The following is a 21,457-nucleotide window of genomic DNA, read 5'->3' as shown; positions in this document are numbered from 1 at the left end:
TTATTGGTTATCGAAATGATCAGTGGTTCAAGGATAAAAATTAATATATATGTAAATTAGGTTCAATAGCTCTCTCATTTAACTTGTATATATGCCCCTGCCTTTTTTTTTTGCTATGGCCTTGCTTTTGAATGTAAAACGTTATGTCATACAAGATATTGAATAATTAATAATAACAGAATTCATCTAGGTTCGTCTGACTACAATGAATGCTTTAGCCGTGACATTAAGGCCCTTGTGAAACTCAAATGTTTGAAGAATGGAATGATTTGATGGCAATCATCTCGGCTAATTAAGGGAAAGACATTTTGGAAACCTTCAATCATCTTTTCCTACGAGACCATGGTTTTTTATTAATAGAGAATTTTCTTAGTTAAATACCTCCATCTGTTATTAGATTAAGACTGGGTCATTTTTGTTCTCCTGTATTTTAAGCAAAGTTTTCGAATAAGGGACAATGCCATCTGTGAATGTGGTTTGGCTGATGGAACTCTGGAACATATGTTTTTGGAATGTACAAAAATATCTATTCCTTTATAATAGTATCCTCCCTCGTGATATTATTCGTCCTATTAATATTAATTTTCTACTTACTTTAGTGTTCTCTCCATTTTGTGAAATTTTAGACAAATTTTAGACTAAAAATAAAATAAAATTATAAATGTAGTTTTTTTTATGTTCATACTTGTTTCAATGTATTATTACCTGTAGTGAACTGTCATTATCATAGCTTACTGTATCTCATCATCTATATTATTTCATGTATTTATTGTTTAGTTTAACCTAGTGTATCGTATCCTCATTTCAGATAGTAACTGGTAGTTATCCCACCGAAAACTGGCTGATTATCAAACAAGTCGTCCACCTACCCACCGTCAACCTCGACACTGGCAGAATCATCAAGAAATTGATGGAGCCACTTTTCCTAAATTTGAATTGAATTGAATAATAAATAGAAGAATACGCGGAATATTAGCATTAAATGTTGTTTCTCCTTCCATGTAAAGTGTTTAGTTAATTTTTTACATGACATAATAATGTTTGCAACATTATGATTAAAAAAAAAATGTTCTCCTTTCAGAGCAACACAATTTTGTTTCTGTTTCGTCGTTTCTACATTGAGTACCTAATGTAATTATAACACTATAAATATAATACGTGATAAACATTTTTTTTATTTTTTTATTTAGAAACAAACAGTCTTACACAATAATTTTGAATTTTAGCTAAAGCTAGGAATTAGTTTTATATAAATAGACCTATAGTTTATTATTTAAATTTACTATTTATCGAAAGAACAACTGTATTATTTATATCACTGGCCATGAGGCGGCTCATGTACCTCATGGGACGGGGACAGGGAACCTGTTAAATGCAGCGCGGCTAGTAACGTTTTAGCGAAGAGTCAATGATCGAGGTTCAGGAGTAGTTTCGGTGCAAAATGAAAATCAGGCAGATAAGAGTCAATATTTAATTTGTTTGTCAATGTTCGTCGTTGGCGGGCGGCGGCTGGGGCTGTGTCTGTGTCTGGGTCGGGGCGGGGGCGGGGGGGGCGCGGCGGCGCGTGCTGCTGCGCGTGCGCCGCCACCACCGCGGCGTGCGGCAGGTGCGCCACCACCACGTGGCCGTGCGGCGGCGCGCGCGCCACCAGCCGCGGCGCGCCCGCCACCCCGGCGACCCCCGCGACCCCCGCGACCCCGCCAGCCCGGCGCCGCGCCGCAGCGCCAGCTGCTGCAGCTGCAGGGTGCGCAGCGCCGCGCCGGCGCCGGCGCCCGCGCGCTCGCCTCGCTTCCCACCGCACTCGCCGAACTCGATACGACGCTCTGTAACCAAAAACAATGACGCACTTTAACCCTTTTCTTGACAAGTCGCAACAAGTGTACAGAATTCGAGACTTCGGATTATTGTATTTATGTATTTTGTGTTGTAGTAAATTATTAGGTAGCGGTTAAAGTTAATCTTTATACTTGGTGTGAAGTTGTGAATTTAAGGAGCGGCCACACCGCTGCTTAAAAAACGGTGCGGAATCGCAGTGACGTGCCGTAAACGTCAGGCTTTACCGCATGCTCTCCACCAAAAGTCGTGACGTTTACGGCACGTCACTGCGATTCCGTACTGTCACAGTTTTTAAAGCAGCGGTGTGGTCGCTCCTTTAATCAGTAACTTTGTCCATCTCACAGGATGCTTAATCGTTTGGTCTGATTTTTGAAGAAAATACTCAAAGTAAATACACTCGTTATTTCATTGGAAAGGAACATTGGACGCTGTCAACGCGTGGCGCGTGGCGTGGTCGGTGGTACCTGCGCGGGCGCGGGCGCGGGCGAGGGCGGCGCGCCGGCGTGGTGCAGGATCTTGAGGTGGTGTCTCGCGGCGAGCGTCTGCTGCCGGTAGAGGAGCTGCGCAGGCGCGGGCGCGGTGCGGCGGCGCGCCGCGTCCGGCGCCGCCAGCACGACGCGCTGCGCGGGCGGCGGCGCGGTCGCGGGCGCGGGCGCGGGCGCGGTCGCGGCGGGCGGCGGCGCGGGCGCGGGCGAGGGCGCGGGCGCGCGCGGGCGCGGCGGGCGACGCGGCGGCCGCCTTCAGCTTCTCCTTGGCGATGCGGTCGGCGCGGCGCGAGGCCACCTCCATGGGCGTGGGCGGGCGGTCGTAGTCGAGGCCGTGGTCGGCGAGCAGCTGCGCGTGCTTGGGGTTGTGGTGCTGCGCGTCGTCGAGGCGGCGCTTGCGCGCGGCGCGCCGGCGCTCGGCCGCGTCGCGCATGGCGTCCAGGCGCGCCAGCGGCGGCCGCGGCGCGTCGTCGTCGGCGCGGCGGCGCGCGGCGCCCTTGCGCTGCTTGCGGCGCGCGCGCTCGTGGCGGTCGAGGCGGTCGGCGCGGTCGGGGCGGTCGGCGCGGTCGGCGCGGTCGGCGCGGTCGGGGGCGGGCGCGGCGAGCCGGTCGAAGCGCTCGCGGCAGGCGCGCGGCGCGCGGTAGGCGCGCGCCACGTCGGCCACCAGGTCGGCGGCCCAGTCCCAGTTGGGCGCGCGCGCGGGCGGCGCGGGCTCGGGCGGCAGGCGCTGCAGGCGGAGCGCGCGGCGCAGGGCCGCGTCCTCGGCGGGCAGCCAGTCGGGCGCGGGCGCGTCCTTGTGGGGCGGCGGCGCGCGCGGGGCGGGCGCGGCGCGCGCCGGCGCGCTCGAAGAGCGAGGGCGGGGCGGGGGCGGCGCGCGCGGGCGGCGGGCGGGCGGCGCGGGCGCGGCGCGGGCGGGCGGGCGCGCGGGGCGCGGGCAGCGCGGCGTCGGGCGCGGGCCCGGGGCGGTAGAGCGCGCGCGCCCAGCCGCAGCTGTAGAGGTCCCCGTCGCCGTCGCTGGCGGGCGGGGAGGGCGGGCTCCACACCGGCATCTGCTCGCCGCGCGTCGCCCCGCGCTCGCCGCCGCTCGTCCACATCTGAAAATCAACGAACGATCAAAATGCGAAGACGAGTAGATGCCGATATCGATTGAAATGGTGAAGTTGAATCGAAGCGATACGAGATAATCATATTTATTTTAAGAAATGAACTACCCATTCAACAGCTACTTTTTTGTATGTACGTAACACCATAAAAGTTAACAATGAACAAAAAAACACTGTACATACGTACGGTTTTACACGACTAATAATTCCCTCAGGGGCGGGGGGCGGGGAGCGCGCAGGCGGCAGGCATACGCGTCGCCTCTGAACTTTGGTCCCCTGCTTTAGGCCGCGCAGAAGAATTATTAGTTGTGTAAGACTGTTTGTTACGTACATTCGGGTATCCAAAAAAATGTATTACACCAATGAATGTTGCGTTAAATTAGCTTACCTTGTACGCTAGCTGGGACGCCAGTCAAGGCAACTAGCGCGACCGCTGCGTATATTATTTATTATATCCCACTACTATTATAAATGCCAAAGCTTGTAAATATCTTTGTTTGTTACCTTTCTCGTCTAAACCGCCAAACCGATTAAGATGAAATTCGATATACAGATAGCTTGGAGTCCCGGGGAGTGACATAGAATAGTTTAATCCCCGGCAATTGCATTGTTTCCGCGGGACGCGGGATAACGACAAACGAATTCTACGCGGACAGAGTCGCAGACAGCAACAAACCTGACATAAGTTTGGCAGATGTGGATTTAGGTTTTTTGTTTTGTTTTTGTTGTTATTAATATTAATGTATTTTCTCGTATATCCTACGGTGTATGACGTTGGTGTATTGCTATTTACGTGATAAGCCGATGAGAAAAATATTATGATAAAAAATAATGAGTAGGTAAAAAACATTTTCCGATTCACACATCCGTTGTTTGTGAAATATTACACTTAGAGAAGCCAGTGTTATGGCCTTGGTCTTAGACGAAAATTTTACTTTATGCACTAGAGCATAAAAAGTCATTTTATGTCGCCTAGATCCAGCATAAATACGAACTTTACGAGCATGAGAAGTGAAAAACGCTTTTTAACCATTTTAATAATTATTTTATTTTTACCAACAGCTTATAAAATACAGATAAAATATAACAATAGAATCTATTGAATAGATACAGAAAGCCAATGACAAGTTCTCGCCGGTGGCTGGTGCTTTCCTGACAGTATCCCATTTTTACAAGTTTTAATTTAACTTGCAATGTATGTATGTATATATGTTTGTATGTACAAAATGTCCAGTAGCCGGATTGACTTGAAATTTGACATAATTATGTAAATCTGATGACAATACAATAATCGGATAGTGACATCCCGGTGGTCCAACTAGGATCGTCTCTGAAGGACGGAACTCTTCAACGGTTAATGGCATCGACTTGAAATTTGGCACAGAAATGTAGTTTAGATGACGATAAAAGTATAATCAACAAAAAGCACAGTCAGCAAAAGAGCTTGTATTAAAAATACATTTTTTAATGAAATATTTTTTCTTATTATTAAAAATAAAAGATATCAACTGACTGTAAATGTTTAAAAACTTGTAAAAATTAATATTATCTCGAAATTAGTTATTAAAATGTTCCAAAAGCAATTTTTTCAGTCCATTTACATGTTTTAAGGAATGGGGTATAAAAAAAAATGGATCACCGAATTCCGACATTCAGAATCATAATTTGCAAGCTTTTCTGAGTTCAAAACTATTAACAGAATGCGGTCCCCTAATTTTAATTTTGCAGACGCAACTTCCCTCGGCGCCTGCTCTAACTTATTGAGAGTCAGTTCACACGCTGACGCGACGTCGAATGTTTCATTTCTCAATGAGGCGTCAACGAGTACCTCATTTGATTTACGTGCAGCATCGCAGTCGCGTCTCCGCGGGAATCGACTGAAGGCCGGAATACACATGCCAGTGAATGGGTCGTAGACTAGGGTCGGCCGGGCCGTCACTGGCATCTCGCGAACGCTCGAACGCGGAGCGGCGATGACCCAGCCCACGCCTGCAGCTGCCCCAGGCCCAGGCCCCAGCAGGCGAGTCTCCCTCCAACGAGCTGAGACCACTTGGCACTGGCACGCCCTGCACTGGCGCGTCTCGGTACATGTATGTACCAACACTTGTTGTTACCAGCAACTGGCATGCTTTTGTGGCGTCAATTAGGGGCAAGCAGCACCACCAGCTGCCGGTCGTGGAAGTAACCCCCTGCCACTGCACGCTGTTAGTAACCAGTATGTGTATTCTGGCCTTCATTCTAGAGGTGCATTATCATTTTTTTTTTATCACAAGTAATGGACTTATATATAGGTTGTTGGCGTGGAACCGGCGGTGCGTATATATAAGTCAATGGCGTGGAAAAGGTTAAGACACAATGTACTATTTATACGTCAATTTACATAAAATAGTTGAGTGTGCACTATAAATTGAAATAAAAACTAAAATGCGGTCTGTGAAGTTGGTACAGTCAAATGCAAAGATATCGACACGACCAAAGTTACAAAAATGTGTAAACAGGACATTATGCTCTTAAGGTCGAGTATACACATTTTTGTAACTTCGGCCGTGTCGATATCTTTGCATTTGACTGTACTTTGTTATACTAATTTTCATATTTAAGATATGTAATTTTAATTACTTGCACAATTAGTTTTGGAAAAGAAAACTTCCTGCCAAGTTTATCGAGGCGCATTCTTGGCAAATGGTCTCAATGGTGGTTTCTACGAAAGGCCAGGTAGTTCAAAAAGTTACATGTAAAAGAGCCTCATGCGGCCTACTTGCAGAATAAACGTTTCGATTTTGGTAGGTAGTGAGGTGCGGAGCACACAAGTAGTGAATAATGTTTTGGCCGCACTTTGTCGGAGAAGTTCGTATTATAATGTTGCTTTCTCAACTAGCTCACTGAAGCTGATTCAAAAAGCAAGATAAATACAAACTTATCGTACAAAGTACGGCGAGACGATGACAAAACATTATTTACTAAAGTACTATTCAATGGAAAAAATCAATCGTGTAAACAAATGTGGCGACTGACATTGACACTTGACTGACAACTGGCTGACTGACTGACTGACGTTGGCTCTAGTGATGTGAATGCTCTTTAACATAATCAGCAGTAAATAATTATTTTGAATTTATTCATATTTCATTATTTAAGTATTTATTATTTGTATGTTTACAGCTATGATAAATAGTAGCCAAATAAAAATACAAGTTTATTTATACCGCCTTATTTTTTTTTAATAAGTAACTTTTGTCCAATGGGGCAAAGAGTCAGAATGGCGGGTGTAAGGTGACCCGGGGCTATTGTAGCTGGGGGGATATTGTATCTGAACCGTCTGATGGCGTTCTTACGACGCCATTTTCTTCTCGGCCATTTTACGTTGTGTTCGTCAGAAGACTATCTTCACACAACACACATGAACACGGCGAGCATGGCGTCGTATGGACGCCATTAGACGGCTCAGATACAATATCCCCCCAGCTACAATAGCCCCGGGTTACCATTATAAATATAAAAATAAAACTATACAAAAAACGGCTAGACGGACTTTGATGAAATTTGGTATGTAGATAGCTGAACATCTGGAATAACACATAGGCTACTTTTTATCCCGTTATTCCCACGAGATAGGGATAAAATCTCGAAATAACAACCGCTGGAGTCATGAAATTTGGCATGGTTGTTTTTAATATAACGTCAATATAACGAATAAGTTAATAGGTATGCTTATGAATACGCTCTACAACCTGAACCAATAAATTTCCAATTTGCAGAGCCAGCCATAATTATCGTAGGTAAGGTTGGTTCAGTCAAATAATTAATTTTGTAGGTACAGCACTAAATTTCCAGAGACTAGACCGACCATAGACCAACTTCGGTGAGGAAAAATTATCATGTCAATTTGACAAATATAACGGATTTTCGTCTTCCAATTAATTATATAAAATAAACATATTTACACGATTATTTAATGATAAAATGATTGTTAAAACAGTGGTGAGTTCATTGAATGTGAATATGATCGGGATTGGCGTTCAAATGTAAGTGAAAAATTGCTTTGTTTACACGATTGATTTTTTCCATTGAATAGTACTTTAGATCTGTACTCGCTAGGAGCATGTTATTTACAATTAAACAGCTGCGATTATACCTACGATTAGAATATAAACTTTAGATACTGCGGTAAACAGACGTTACGGCGAGTTGGTATTTTAGAAGGTTCTCCTATGGAAGCCCGAAAACTTTTAATCCTATTTTCACTACCACTAATTTCATTAGCCCTAAAATGAAAATGCCGAATTTTTAATTTTCCTAACTATTCATTAGCTCTAATTTTAACATTCCGAATTTACGTTATATTTAATTTCACTAGCCCTAAAATCAAAAAGCGGAATTTTTTATTTTCTAAATATTCATCAGCTCTAATTTTAGCATTCCCAATTTACGTGGTACCTAATTTCACTAGCCCTAAATTAAAAAAGCCGAATTTTTGATTTTCCTAACTTTTCATTAGCCCTAATTTTAGCATTCCGAATTTTCGTTGTACCTAATTTCACTAGCCCTAACATCAAAAAGCTAAAACATTAATTTTCGTCAAATGTATTGATTGGAACACCTTAATTTAGCAACATATTGAATAGCATCCATCCTACCTACTTTCCTAGTGGGAGTTATCTTGACTGCTATAAAAAAAAACCTAACACTAGCTACGCTCCGCTTCGCTCCCGCCTTAGCCTTCTGAAACTAACCTATCTGAGTCGCTTCTGCTCCAAACCGTCTTGCTCGCTCGCACGAATTATATTTTATCTTTAGTACAAGTAAACATTAGGGCTTATAACTTTAGGTCTATTAATCTTTACGAATAATCATTATTAGTTTAAGTAATATTAGAGCATTAAATATTTAGTACAAGTAAACATTAGGGTTCATAACTTTAGGTCTATTAATCATTAGGAATAATCATTATTAGTTTGTTATATTAGAGCATTTAATGTTTAGTACAAGTAACCATTAGGATGAAAAACTTTAGGTCTAGTAATCAATTCGGACATACAAGTTTAGCTGTCATGATATTAGGGCTAATGAAAATTATATCTAACGTTGGTATGCCTAGTGAAATTAGCTTTAATGATATTCCTATTTAGCGTCATGTATGTCTTTATTTGTTCTATGTTTGTTCCTATGATTGTTTTTTATGGCGTTAAATAAATGCATTTTCTTTCTTTCTATTCGGTCTAGTGAGGGTGAACCATTTTAGAAACCAGTTAGTGGGTGTTGATATTTTAGAATCTTTCGTGCACTAGCTCCCGGTAAGTTCTCATGTGCGTGTGCACTCACCGACGTGACCTTACTGTCCGGACAATACCGACGTGATTATTGAAAGCCCAAATGGCTTCGAGCAGCACGAAAAAATCTGGTAACGCAAGATCAAGCCGGTTAGGCGTGGCACCCGTTCTGGCCTTCATACTGGCGGGGATCAGTGGAAAAGAAATAGATGAGGCAAGGAAACATGCAACACCAATATTTGAGAGAGCATCAAGAGACGTAGAGTCTGGGTGTCGGTATATTTCCGGGCGCTCATGTATTTCGTTGCGGGGCGCGCCCGGCGCTCGCCCGTAAATGCTTGCGAGTTACATCCCTGACGTCGCGGTTTTGGTGGCTTCTCGCGGAAACACCGCCCGCCCCCGCGGGAGACTCCAAGCATTCACGGCCGAGTGTCGAGCGGCACCAAAACGTCGGACGTCAGGAATATAAAACGCAATCAGTTCATGTCAAATCATTTATTGTTATCGTTTCGGTCGGCGCGGTGCGGCGCGGCCAGCCAGGCATCCAGCGTGCCGTTACGCAGGCGAGCGCGGCGCGCGCCCCCCCCGCCCCCGGCGCCCCCGCGCCCCGCGGCCGCCTGTGCGCGCCGCTCGTCCAGCGTCCACAGGTTGATGTGCACGGTGCCGCGCGAGCGCGTGCTGCGCGTGGCGGGGGCGGGGGCGGCGGCGGCGGCGGGGCGCGGGGGCGGCGGGGCGGCGGGCGGCGAGGGCGGCGGCGAGGGCGGCGCGGGCGCGGGCGCGCGGCGGCGACGGGGGCGCACCTTGCTGGCGGCGTCGCGGCGGCTGTAGGTGAGCTCGGGGTCGGGGTCGGGGCCGGGGCCGGGCCGGGGTCGGGGTCGGGTCGGGGTCGCGCAGGCGGCGGCGCGCGTCCCCGAGCGCGCGGCGCACGGCGCTGAGCGCGGCGCGTTCCGCCTCGCAGCCCTCCTCGCTGCTCTCGACGATACGCATCGCGTACTTTTCGATCGGTGTCAGCTGAAACGATCGTAAGAATGAGGTGAAACAAAGCGAATCTAAAAGATCGGTCCGGATCGCATCGTAAGCTCTGGCCCAGCGCCGTTTACTGTCATTTGGTGCAAATGGAAAATGGACAACTCGAAATTATACGTCAAAGCAGGAAAATGACAATTTGAAACACATCAACAAGGAAAATTGTCCATCCTGAATATAGTCGAAAATGGAACCTTGTCCAATAGTAAAATTGACAAAGTTGATGTATGCCGAAAAAAAAACGACCTCTTGAATTTACGTACACTCAAAATATGACGAATTGCAAATACGTTCCACCCGAAACTATTTGTTTTGGACCTACATATTAAGTTAAGACTTGATTTAGACAACATTTACTTATTACTTATTTAATTTTGCTCCTAATTTATGATGGACAATATTCAATTTGGGTTTAATAAATTTATAACAAAAATATTTTATTTTAGTTCAAATTCAAAATGGTCAATACAAGTGGACGATTTTCCATTTGCACCAAATGACAGTAAATCAAAATAGCTTTAAATGGATCGTGTAAATTTTACACATGACTGCGTCTCCAGTTCCTTTGTCTTTGATTTTGACAAGAGACAGAGTACACAGAGGTCACGCTCCCGCGTGCCTAGATTAGCGCTTAATGTGATGAGGCCATAAGAGTATCCGATGTGGTGTCGTGTGTCGTGTGGTGTCGTGAGCCAACCTGGTCCATGAGCGCGGCGTGTTCGTCTGTTGGCGCGGCGGCGGCGGCGGCGGCGGCGGCGGGCTCGTCCGCCAGCGGCAGCGTCTCGTCGAACTCTGCCAGCTCGCCCTGCTGCTCGGAGCGCGCGGCGCGGGCCGCCGCCGCGTCGGCCTCGTCCTCGGCCGCCAGCAGCGCGCTCTCCAGCTCGCCGCCCGCCGCCACGCCCCCCCCGCCGCCCGCACCCCGCGCCCCCCGCGCCATCCACTTCCGTTCCGAACAGCTCCTTTATGCTAGTCTGAAACAACATTATTCGAGCGTCAAATATGACAAGTTTAAATTTGATTACACAGTCGGCCGAGTTAACTCTTTATAGGATGTTTCTGAACCTCTTTTTACCCGACTGCAAAGAAGGAGGGTTGTGTTTGACGCGTATGTATGTAGTATGTCTATATTGTCTATTCCTATGTCCTCTCGTAACTACTCAACGGCTGAACCGATTTTGATAAATGATACGTCATTGGATTCGTCTTGATGACGCGAGTGTCACTGGGTACATGAAATTCTTGAAAACTCAAAATGGCGGATTTTTGGCGCCAAATTGTAAGTTTTCAAGAAATATATATATGTGTTATAATAGTTCAAATTTTAAATCTACCATTTTCACAGTACTATTAAAAAAGTATGAAATAAAACAATAAACTAAAAAAAAAACAAGTTTAGTGGCCTAGAACTTTGTTAAGTGGCTAACTCAATAGTCGGGCGGGACCCATTTAAATCGTGACGCTCAATATTTTATGCAACTGTATCGTAATAGGGGTCCTTAAAACACGAGTGTGGGTTTATGAAACGAGGCGTAGAACGTTGAACTTTAAGTTAGCTACTTAACAAAGTTCCAGCCCACTAGACTTGTTTCCTTCTTTTTAGTATTTTTTAGGGCAATCGGCTTTTTTCATTTTTATAATTTATTGTTTTTACATAAAAGTATATTTAAGTTTGTAGATATTCAGAGAGGCAGCCGGTAGGGGCGGGGCGTCCCTCGGTGCGAGTGCGGTTGCTGTGAGACGTGAGACTCACCTCGCGCAGGTAGGTGGTGGTGAAGTGTCCGTCGTCGATGGCGAGGCTGCCGAGGCGGCGCTTCTGCTCGGCCTTCCGCAGGATGTTCTCCTCGACGGTGGCCTGCGTGACGAGCCGGAACACGTGCACGTCGCGCGTCTGTCCGATGCGGTGGCAGCGGTCCTGCGCCTGCGCGTCCATCGTGGGGTTCCAGTCAGAGTCGTAGAACACGACGCAGTCGGCGCCGGTCAGGTTGAGGCCGACGCCGCCCGACCGCGTCGACAGGATGAACGCGAACAGGCGCGGGTCCGCGTTGAACCGGTCCACCAGCGCCTGCCGGCGGTCGACGCGCGTGGCGCCGTCCAGCCGCGCGTACGCGTGCCCGTGCAGCGACAGGAACCCCTCGAGCACGTCCAGCACGCGCGTCATCTGCGTGAAGATGAGCACGCGGTGTCCGCCCGCCTTCAGCCGGCGCAGCAGCGGCGCCAGCGCCTGCAGCTTGCCGCAGTCGTACTGCAGCAGCCGCGGGTGCGGGAAGGCCACGCGCTGCGGCGCCGCGCACCCGTGCAGCGCGGCCAGCAGCGCGCGCGCGGGCGGCGCGCCCCCCTCCTCACACGCCCGCGCCGCGCGCCGCCACCCGCGCGCGCCCGCCCCGCGCCCGCCTCCAGCCGCGGCGCCGCCGCCACGCACGCGCGCCAGCACACGCTGAACCTATACAAGCCCAGTACAAGCCTATAGTCTATAGTCTATAGTCTACACTACAAATACAAGATAGTGCGCCGCGCCGGCTATGGCTACGTACGCGTTTCGAGAGCTGGCCTGGCACCAATTTTGGGTAGGTATGTGAGCTGAAAACTTGTCCCAAGCCTCGTCCTATCAAGCAGCGTTTCCGCCGCAGATGCGAGGAGTATCATCATCATCATCATCCCAGCTACATACGTCCCACTGCTGGGCACAGGCCTCCTCTCAGAACAAGAGGCTTGGGCCATAGTTCCCACGCGGGCCCAGTGCGGATTGGGAACTTCACACACACCATTGAATTGCTTCGCAGATTTGTGCAGTTTCCTCACGATGTTTCCCTTCACCGCAAAGCTCGTGGTAAATTTCAAATGTAATTCCGCACATGAATTTCGAAAAACTCAGAGGTGCGAGCCGGGGTTTGAACCCACGACCCTCTGCTTGCTGCGAGGAAGTATGTTATTCATGAACCAATAGAAACGCTTCATGCACCTCGCCGCGCTCCGCTCACCAGTTTCCACCCGAGATGTGGAGTGCGAGGATATGTAAATGAAGTGACTCTATTGGTTAATGAAAAACACATCGCTCTCAACACATCGTCGCACATTATTGGTGGAAACGCTACTGTATACCCCAACACGGAACTGCAGACCTGGCTGGTAAGTAGCGGGGCTAAATCGATTTGTTAGATTATTTTCCCATAATATTTTTTTCTTTGCAGCAAAATTTCATTTTGCGCTTTTTGTTTTTACACGCCTGTTTTTTTCGTGAAGCTTATTTTCACATTCGCATTCTTTTTGTGTCCCATTTTTCCCCAGTCGCGTTATTCCACAATCCCAATCGGTACAGAAACAGTTTCGCCGGAGCTCCTATCCTGGGTGGTGGTGGTGAAACAGGAGCTAGGTGATACCAGGGCTCCATCGACACTGTTTCTGTTTCGATTGGGATTGGGGTAAAACGCGAATGGAAAAAAGTGGCTCGGAAAAAACGCGAATGTGGAAATAAGCTTCATTAAAAAAGCAGACTTGGAAATATTGCCTTCGTGAAAAAAAGAGAAATGAAAATTTGCTACAAAGAAAAAAGGATTATAGGAATATAATGTAACAAACCGCTAAATCAAGCACTGAATAAAAAAAAATATTCAAAAATGTATTTGAGGCAACTTGAAATTTTAATAAGTTATGTATAGGTAATTAAAAAAATAAGAATGAAAAAAAAAAACACATTTTAGTGGGACTTTCTGCCTGCCAGGTGATCAAACCTGGCAGGTGGTTAGATGCCTTGGCAGGTAGAAAGTCCCGCCAAAAGAATTCGTCTTTCTTAAAATCTTATTTCTTTCAGGTGATCAAACCTGGCAGGTGGTTAGATGCCTTGGCAGGTAGAAAGTCCCGCCAAAAGAATTCGTCTTTCTTAAAATCTTATTTCTTTGTTATAAATAATATAAAAAATTTCAAGTTGCCACAAATACATTTTTTTCATTTTCTGCAAAATATTTTTGGACGCGCCTCGCAATGAAAGTCCCGATTAAATCGTCTGGTTTATTTTTTTTAAAGCTTTTAAACATTTAACTACAATACAACATAAAAATTGCACATTGCCTTCAAAGACATTTATGGAAATAAAAAAAAAAATAGTGTTGTGGTAAAATAGGAGAGCTTGCCTCATATACCTACCCAAAAATTTGTTGCCAGCTCTCCTACTACACGGGGCGTTCGAGACCATGCCACATGAAAGGAGAGTACTTTAAATATTGTAGATAGCATAATATTTTATTTTTAAAACTAAGTATGCTGTGTTGACATTTTGTAAAAAGGACTCGGTTCGTCTGGGAACCGACCTGGACTTTTATGGGTAAAAAAAAACACGTAAATAAACCATTCGCTGACCTGTCTATGATATCGCGCATGTTGTCGAGCAAGGTGTGGAGGTCGGGCGGCTCGAGCAGCGGCGGCGGCGCGGGCGGCGGCGCGCGCACGGCCGCGCGCAGGTCCGCGCCGTACAGCGGCAGCCGCCAGCAGCGGCGCTCGTTGGCGCAGGCCAGCCGGCGCAGGCACGCGCGCCGGCGCGCCTCCAGCCGCGCCGCGCCGGGGGCGGTGGCGGCGGCGGGCGCGGCGGGGGCGGCGGCGGCGGCGGCGGCGGGGCGACGGCGGGCGGCGGGTCGGGCGCGCGCACGGCGGGCGGCGGCGCGGCGGCGGGCGCGGGCGGCGCGCGCGGCACCAGCCGCAGGTGCAGGCGCAGGCGCGCGGGCGCGGGCGGGGCGGCGGCGCCCCGTGGTCGTGGTCGTGCAGCTCCTCGACGAGGCGGCGCGGCGGCGCGAGGTGGCGCGCGCGGTGCGCGGCGAAGGCGCCCGCGCCGGCCGCCTCGAGCGAGGCGAGGTCGCCGGCGAGGCGCGCGGCGGCGCGGGCGCGGCGCGTCACGCCGGCGTGGAGCGCGAGCGCGGGCACGCGCAGGCGCAGCGCGGGCAGCAGCAGCGGCGAGGACACGGGCCGCGGCTCGAACAGGTCGGGGTGGTTGCACACCTTGCGCAGCTGCATCAGCACGTTGATCACGCTCAGCAGGTTGCCGGAGGCGAGGCTCTCCTTGGTCCTGCGGGCCGGGGAGGGCGGGCCGGGTCAGCGGTAGCCGGGGATCGGCCGGAGTGACGGTCGTGTACGAATACCGCCCCGGTTTTTCGTGTACGCTTATATTGAAACCCGTGTCAAATATATCAGCCCGGTACCGCTATGATCCATCCCGACCTGATGAGTACTTGCAGCATTGGCTTCCGATTATCATGACGGTATGTATCAGATCGGGAACGTTAGGGCGGTATACCGGGTGTAGCATAGATCGGATCTTTCTTAGGAACCATGTTAATGATTTTAGTAACGAGAAAAACAGCATTCATACATTTAATACTTTTATACTCAACTCGAAATTCAAACCCAAACGTTTTGAGAAATAAAACTTACATTATTAAAGAATATGAAAAATAGCTGGCGCAGCGGCTGAAGCAGCCGAGTGGAGGAATATATCAAAATACCAGTTGCTATCGAATTTGAGACCCTTGGTACTTGGGGTCCCGGCGCACAAATAGTTATCAGTAATCAGTCATTATTAGTTATTATAATGTCATTGTTATTTGTGTCACAAGGGAGCAAAATGGTGTATTTTCGGCGAGGGCGTACATTGAATCCAGAATGTAGCGAACGATTCTACAATAGAATCCTGAGCGTAGCGAGGGATTCTAAAGTAGAATCCTGAGCGTAATGATGAGGGATTCAAGTGTTAACGCCCAAGATGAAAATAATTTTGCTCCCGAGTGGCTCATACAACTTTTCACACTGAGCATTAAGAAACTTGAAATAAAAAAAAAACTAAATATTATTAAAGACCAACCAGCATAGAAAATGGCGTGGCTTTACAATTATCAAAAATGGCATTTGAAATAAAACACTTAGAAAAGCCTTGAACAGAAAAGTTGCACTTTGCTCCCTCTCGTCAGGGAGGAACAGTTACTTTTCTGAAGGAGAGGTGTGAAATAGTAGATTGTTGCAGTTATTTATTATTGTACCGAGTGCCGATTTGGAGCCCGAGCGTTAGCGAGGGCTTTAAAAAGCACGACGGCAATATAAATTACTTAATGCGAGGCGCATAATCTGCTTTTCTTTCAACTATTACAGGATAAAAGACGAAAAAAAAACTCATGCTAAACAATGAATAGGAAAGAAATATCACTAGCACTCGATGATTTCATTTTGTAACTTTATATTCGCACTCTCAAAAAAATATCGGGTGACACTATTTACCGGACGTACAATACCGACATGGAAATAACGACATGATATTTTGTGATACGCCCATAGAAACTCTTGTCAGTTTGACACCAGTTTCTATGGGCGTGTACACGAAATAATGGGTCGGCATTTCCATGTCGGTATTATACGTGCCGGTAAATAGTGTCAAAACAAAATGTCCACGGAAAATTCGCAAGGTTCTCCGCCAATTTGTATTTTTTTTAATTTCTTACTTTTTTTGGCAGTTAGTAGCCAGTAGCAGATATTTTTACCCGCGATCAGTCAAATTTCGGATGGGCGCCAGGTTGGCCAACCAAACACAAAAAGTTTTTTTTAAAATACGGCTACTTACTATTTTTGATAGGATTGGTAGCAACAATTTTTTTGTACGCAATCTGTCAAATTTTATAAGACCGTCAGGTTGCCCAACCTAACACTAGATTTTTTTACACTATGCAGGCTAATTTTATAGCAAAAATACTTGTTTTTACGTCTTTGGTGGTGCAATTAAAAAAAAAAACTAAAACAATGCAATAAAGGATTTTCATACATTTTTTCTGCTGTAGAGCAGAAAAGTCCCGCTTTGTGCTTGATATTTACTGCGGTTATGATAAAATAATAAAGCATAGTTGGAAGAAAAATTAATCAAAAAAGTGCAAAAGCGCCTGGTCGACTTTCATTATTTCAGACTTTCCCATACCGACCGATCTAAATGTCACACCTGTATTCATAGCAGGTCGATATCGCGTGACTGGATTAGGGCTTCCAAAAATGTTGTCGTTCGTTTCGTTATGTGTGTGTGTGTGTGTGTGTGTGTGTGTGTGTGTGTGTGTGTGAGACTCACTTGGCGCGCGCCATGAAGTCGTCGTAGAGGCAGCGCTGTCGCTTGGCGAGGCGGCAGAGCAGCACGTGCTCGTACTTGCGCGGCATCTGGCGCTCGACGTCGGCCTTCAGCCGGCGCAGCAGGAACGGGCGCAGCACCTCGTGCAGCCGGCGCACCAGCGCGCCGCCGCCCGCGCCGCCCCCCGCGCCCTCCGCGCCCGCCAGCGCCGCCACCGGCTGGAACCACTCGCGGAACTCAGAGTGCGACGCGAACACGTCCGGCATCAGGAAGTGCATCAGCGACCACAGCTCCAGCAGGCTGTTCTGCAGCGGCGTGCCCGTCAGCAGCAGCCGCCTGCAACACCACAACGGGGAGACCGGTTACGGTTACGGTCAGAGGATGAGGATTGAGGGGGTACGGGCGAGGGGCGAGGGGCGAGGGGCGAGCCGTTACCTGTCCGTGTGGAAGTTGAGCAGCATCTGCCAGCGCTGGCTCTTGAAGTTCTTGATGTTCTGGGCCTCGTCGAGCACGAGGTAGCGCCAGCGCTTGCGGCGGAAGCTCTGGTGGTCCTGCACGACCAGCTTGTAGGAGGTGATGCAGACGTGGAAGCAGTTGGGCTTGGTCCAGCCGACGCGCTTCAGCTTGCGCTCCTTGATGGTGCCGTAGTAGGTGAGCACCTTGAAGGCGGGGCACCACTTCTTGAACTCCATCTCCCAGTTGAGCACGACGGAGGTGGGCGCGACCACGAGGTGCGGCCCCCAGTCGCGCCGCTCCAGCGCCAGGTGCGCCAGCAGCGCGATGGTCTGGATGGTCTTGCCGAGGCCCATCTCGTCGGCCAGGATGCCGTTGAGGCGGCGCGCGTGCATGGTGGCCAGCCAGTGCAGCCCCACGTGCTGGTACTCGCGCAGCGGGTGCCGCAGCAGCCGCGGCACCGGCGTGCCCACCGCCGTCGACTGCAGCGTCGTGCCCGTCGGCTGCAGCGTGGCGGCCAGCGACGCCGCCGCCTCCACGCGCCGCTCCGACCCCGCCGCGCCCCCTCTGCGCCCCTCCGCGCCCCCCTCCGGGCCCACGAGCGCCGACAGCCGCGAGGACGCCGAGCACTCGCTCCCGGACGAGTCTGAATCGGACTCGGCGCCGGAGGGTGTGCCGTCGTCGCTGTCGACGTCGTCGTCGTGGTCGTCGCTGTCGTCGATGTCGGAGGTGCGCGGCGTGTGGGGCGTGTGGGGCGTGTGGGGCGCGGCCGCGTACCGGCGGCGCAGCTCCTCCAGGTCGAGGTCGGCCTCCTGCTGCAGCGCGTCGATCTCGTCCTGCGCGGCACGCGGGCCGGCGGCGCGCTCCTCTCGCTCCTGCGCGGCGATGGTGGCCTCGTCGTCGGTGGAGTCCTGCGCGGCGCTGTAGTCGCTGGAGGCGGGCGAGGCGGGCGCGGCGGGCGCGGCGCGCGGGTAGCCGGGCGGCAGCAGGTCGGGCAGCGCTTGGTCGGCCTCGCTGCGCAGCGCCAGCAGCTCGCGGCGGTGGTGCGCGGCGTCGTGGCGCGCCTCCCGCTCGGCGGCGGCGATGGTCTCCTCGTCGTCGCTGGAGGCGCCGCGCGGCGTGAACTCGTCGTCGGAGGGCGGCGTGTCGGGCGCGGCGCCGTGCAGGTTGGCGGCCAGCTGCCGCGAGTAGCGCTCGGTGCGGTCCACGATGTAGCTGAGCTGCTCGTCCAGCGCCTGCTTGCGCGCGCGCTCCACGCGCCGCTCGCGCTTCCACTCCACCAGCTGTCGACAACGGGGAGGCGTCAGATAGTCGCCCGGACCGGCCGAGGCGGCCGAGCGGTGCACGAGAACGACCGACCCGCTCGGCTGCCGCGCCCGCTCCTCGAACGATATGAGCGATGATGGCGCTTACCTTTTCTACATTTTGCCAGAAAGTTTTTATTTCTTTCGCGGCGAACGCTGCGATTCTCTTCAGTTGTAATTCTTGTGCTTTTTCAGCTTTCTGTGCGGCTACCGCCTTGTCTTGGAAATATTTCTGTACGGCCCGTGCGCACTGAAAAATATAGTAATGATGACACACCTGATTCGAGCAGAGCGGGTGTAGGGTGTGGGGGGGCAGCGTGCAACGGCAGAGCGTACCTTCTTGGCGGCCTGCTTCTTCCACTTGCGCTCGTGCGCGAAGTCCTGCGCCAGCCAGGCCATCTCCTCCAGCAGGTAGTCCCAGTGCGTCTTGGCGCGCGGCGGCTCGCACACGCGCGGCAGGCGGCGCTCGGCCCACAGCCCCGCGCGCGCCAGCTCGGCCACGCGGCCCGCCACGTACGCCTCCTGGCGCGCCTTCTCCACCATCTCGTCGGCGGGCGACGCGGGCGCCGCGGGGCGGGCGGGGGCGGGGGCGGGCGCGGGGGCGGGGCGGGCGCGGCGGCGGGCGGCGGTCGGGCGGCGGCGGCGGCTGCGTGACGGCGGGCGGGCGGCGCGCCTCGAGGAACGCGAGCAGCTGGGGCTGCGGCCGCTTCCGCCAGCCCGCGTAGTCCATCATGTTGCCGTTCGACTGCAGGAAGAACAGCTCGCTCAGCTGCTCCGTGTACCTGCGCGCGCACGAGCAAAAGATGACCGTCTGCCGCCTCGGCCGGATCCACGACGGACGGATTGTGCAGCACGAACGAAAATAACCAAAAACATCTCGCAGATGGAAGAAGATCCAAAACTACAGGAAATATGGGCAACTAGCTTTTACCCGCGACTTCGTGCGCGTAGACAACATAAGTAATACAACTATTGTTTTTTTATAATGGAGAAAGTATAAAGTTCCCGCGGGATAGAAATAAGTGCGCGGGCGGGATAGAAAGTAAATAACTTCGGGGCCGATTCTAAAAATTCTTTCAGCAGTAAAAAGCTATGTACTTTGAATGATTGACAAAGGCTAATTTTCCTTGGCAAAATGCAAAATACCCGAGGGATAAAAATAAATAAGTGGATCAACCGAGCAAAAACATTTTTCACTTACAGAAAGCTGTACTGTTTCTGATTGAAATAGGTAATTTTTGTCCCAAGAAAGTGTAAAGTTCCCGTGGGACAGAAATGACTATTTTAACCTCATTTTTATTGTTAATCAGAGTCTGTAGCTTTCTATTAGTGTTTTTTTAATCAGCCTTGAAGTTGAATTAACTTATTTCCATCCTGTGGGAATTTTGCATTTTCCTGGAAAAAAAGTAACCTATGTCAATCAAAGATAGTGTAGCTTACTAACGGGCTAACGGTGAAAGAATTTTTAAAATCGGCTCAATCAATGCGACCAGACTAGCGTCCTGCCAGCACCCGCCCCGCAGCAGCCAGCGCGACACGCCAGATTAGCGTCCCGCCAACTTGATTCCTTGTTTTTTTATTTTATTTCATGTCATGTTTGAGAAAATAAATAAATTATAACCCAAAGAGCGCGAGGTCCTGACAGAGCGGGCGTCTTTTGCCTGCAGTGCGCCTAAGCCAAACTCTTCTCAGCAGAGGTTTTTCCGAACCGGTGGTAGATTTTTTTGACATTCATAAGTGCTTGTTATAGCCTAAATTGAATAAAGATATTATGACTTTGACTTTGACTGCTCATTCGATCTGGACCGGGAAAGGTAAAGATGAGTGAGCTTCATTCAGGCGGAAGCGATCATGCCTTCGGTACCGCTCCGCTTTCAGAGTAGGAAATGAGGGCATGAGAGCCAATGTGAGGGTACGTAACCCCAGCTGGCCCGCCAACTGGGAACATGAGCCTCTTCAGTGGCTGCATGCAATGAGTAAAGGTGCGACCAAACCGCTCCTTAAAAAACGGTGACGGCACGGAATCGCAGTGACGCACCGTATGCGCACCGTTTTTTTTTTGCATGCTTCCACACCGCTGCTGCAAATACGCAAACGGTGCGGAATCGCAGTGATGGGCCGTAAACGACAAGACTTGTTCGGTAAAGTCCTGACGTTTACGGCACGTCGCTGCGATTGCGTATTTAAAGCAGCGGTGTGGTGAGCATGCGATAAAAACGGTGCGCATACGGTGCGTCACTGCGATTCCGTGCCGTCACCGTTTTTTAGGGAAGCGGTTTGGTCGCACCTTAAACCTCTACAAATAATCGACACCATGAGGGAACAGGGAGCCGAGTCAGTCGATGGATGGTTGGTCCCGTGGCGTGAGGCGTGACTCACCGGTCGCGCAGCGTCTTGAGGCGCAGCAGCTTGTACTCGAGCAGGCGGCGGCGCAGCGCGGGCGCGTCGTCGGCGAGGGCCAGGCGCGCGCGCTTGCGCGGCGGCGAGTCGGCGCGCTCGGGCGGCGCGGGCGCGGGCGCGGCCGCGGGCGCCCCATTGAGCGCCTCCGCGCCCCCCGCGCTTCCCACGCGCTCCACCCCTGTTTCCACGCATACATTACATGTCAAACAACACGCCTGCATCAAACACCAAGGGAGTGACCTTATCTTTTCATGATCGATTTTACTGATTTCTTTCGCAAATGTATGGAGTATCCCTGGAACGTGTTTGAGTTTCCTCTACTATACAGAAACAAATTGAATCATGATGACCCAGGGTCCCAGGGTGGGTAAACTTTGTGCTACATCTATTGTCATGTTGACATCCCATACTTTTGTCAAGGAAATCATAGTGAAAATGGATATTAAAGGTTCCTCCCTGTTATATTAATCAATTTGTTCAACTGTCCACTTAAGAC

At 50.3% G+C, this 21,457-nt stretch overlaps 1 pseudogene; it reads right to left on the bottom strand.

Annotated features, from left to right (window-relative positions):
• Positions 1-1,463: 1,463 nt before the first annotated feature.
• On the bottom strand, positions 1,464-21,197 carry LOC141434513 (helicase domino-like; annotated as a pseudogene).
• Positions 21,198-21,457: the final 260 nt, after the last annotated feature.

The sequence above is a fragment of the Choristoneura fumiferana genome, chromosome 13 (assembly GCF_025370935.1).
Source record: "Choristoneura fumiferana chromosome 13, NRCan_CFum_1, whole genome shotgun sequence".
NCBI classification, from domain to species: Eukaryota; Metazoa; Arthropoda; class Insecta; order Lepidoptera; family Tortricidae; genus Choristoneura; species Choristoneura fumiferana.
This window is presented reverse-complemented; position numbering and strand designations above follow the sequence as displayed.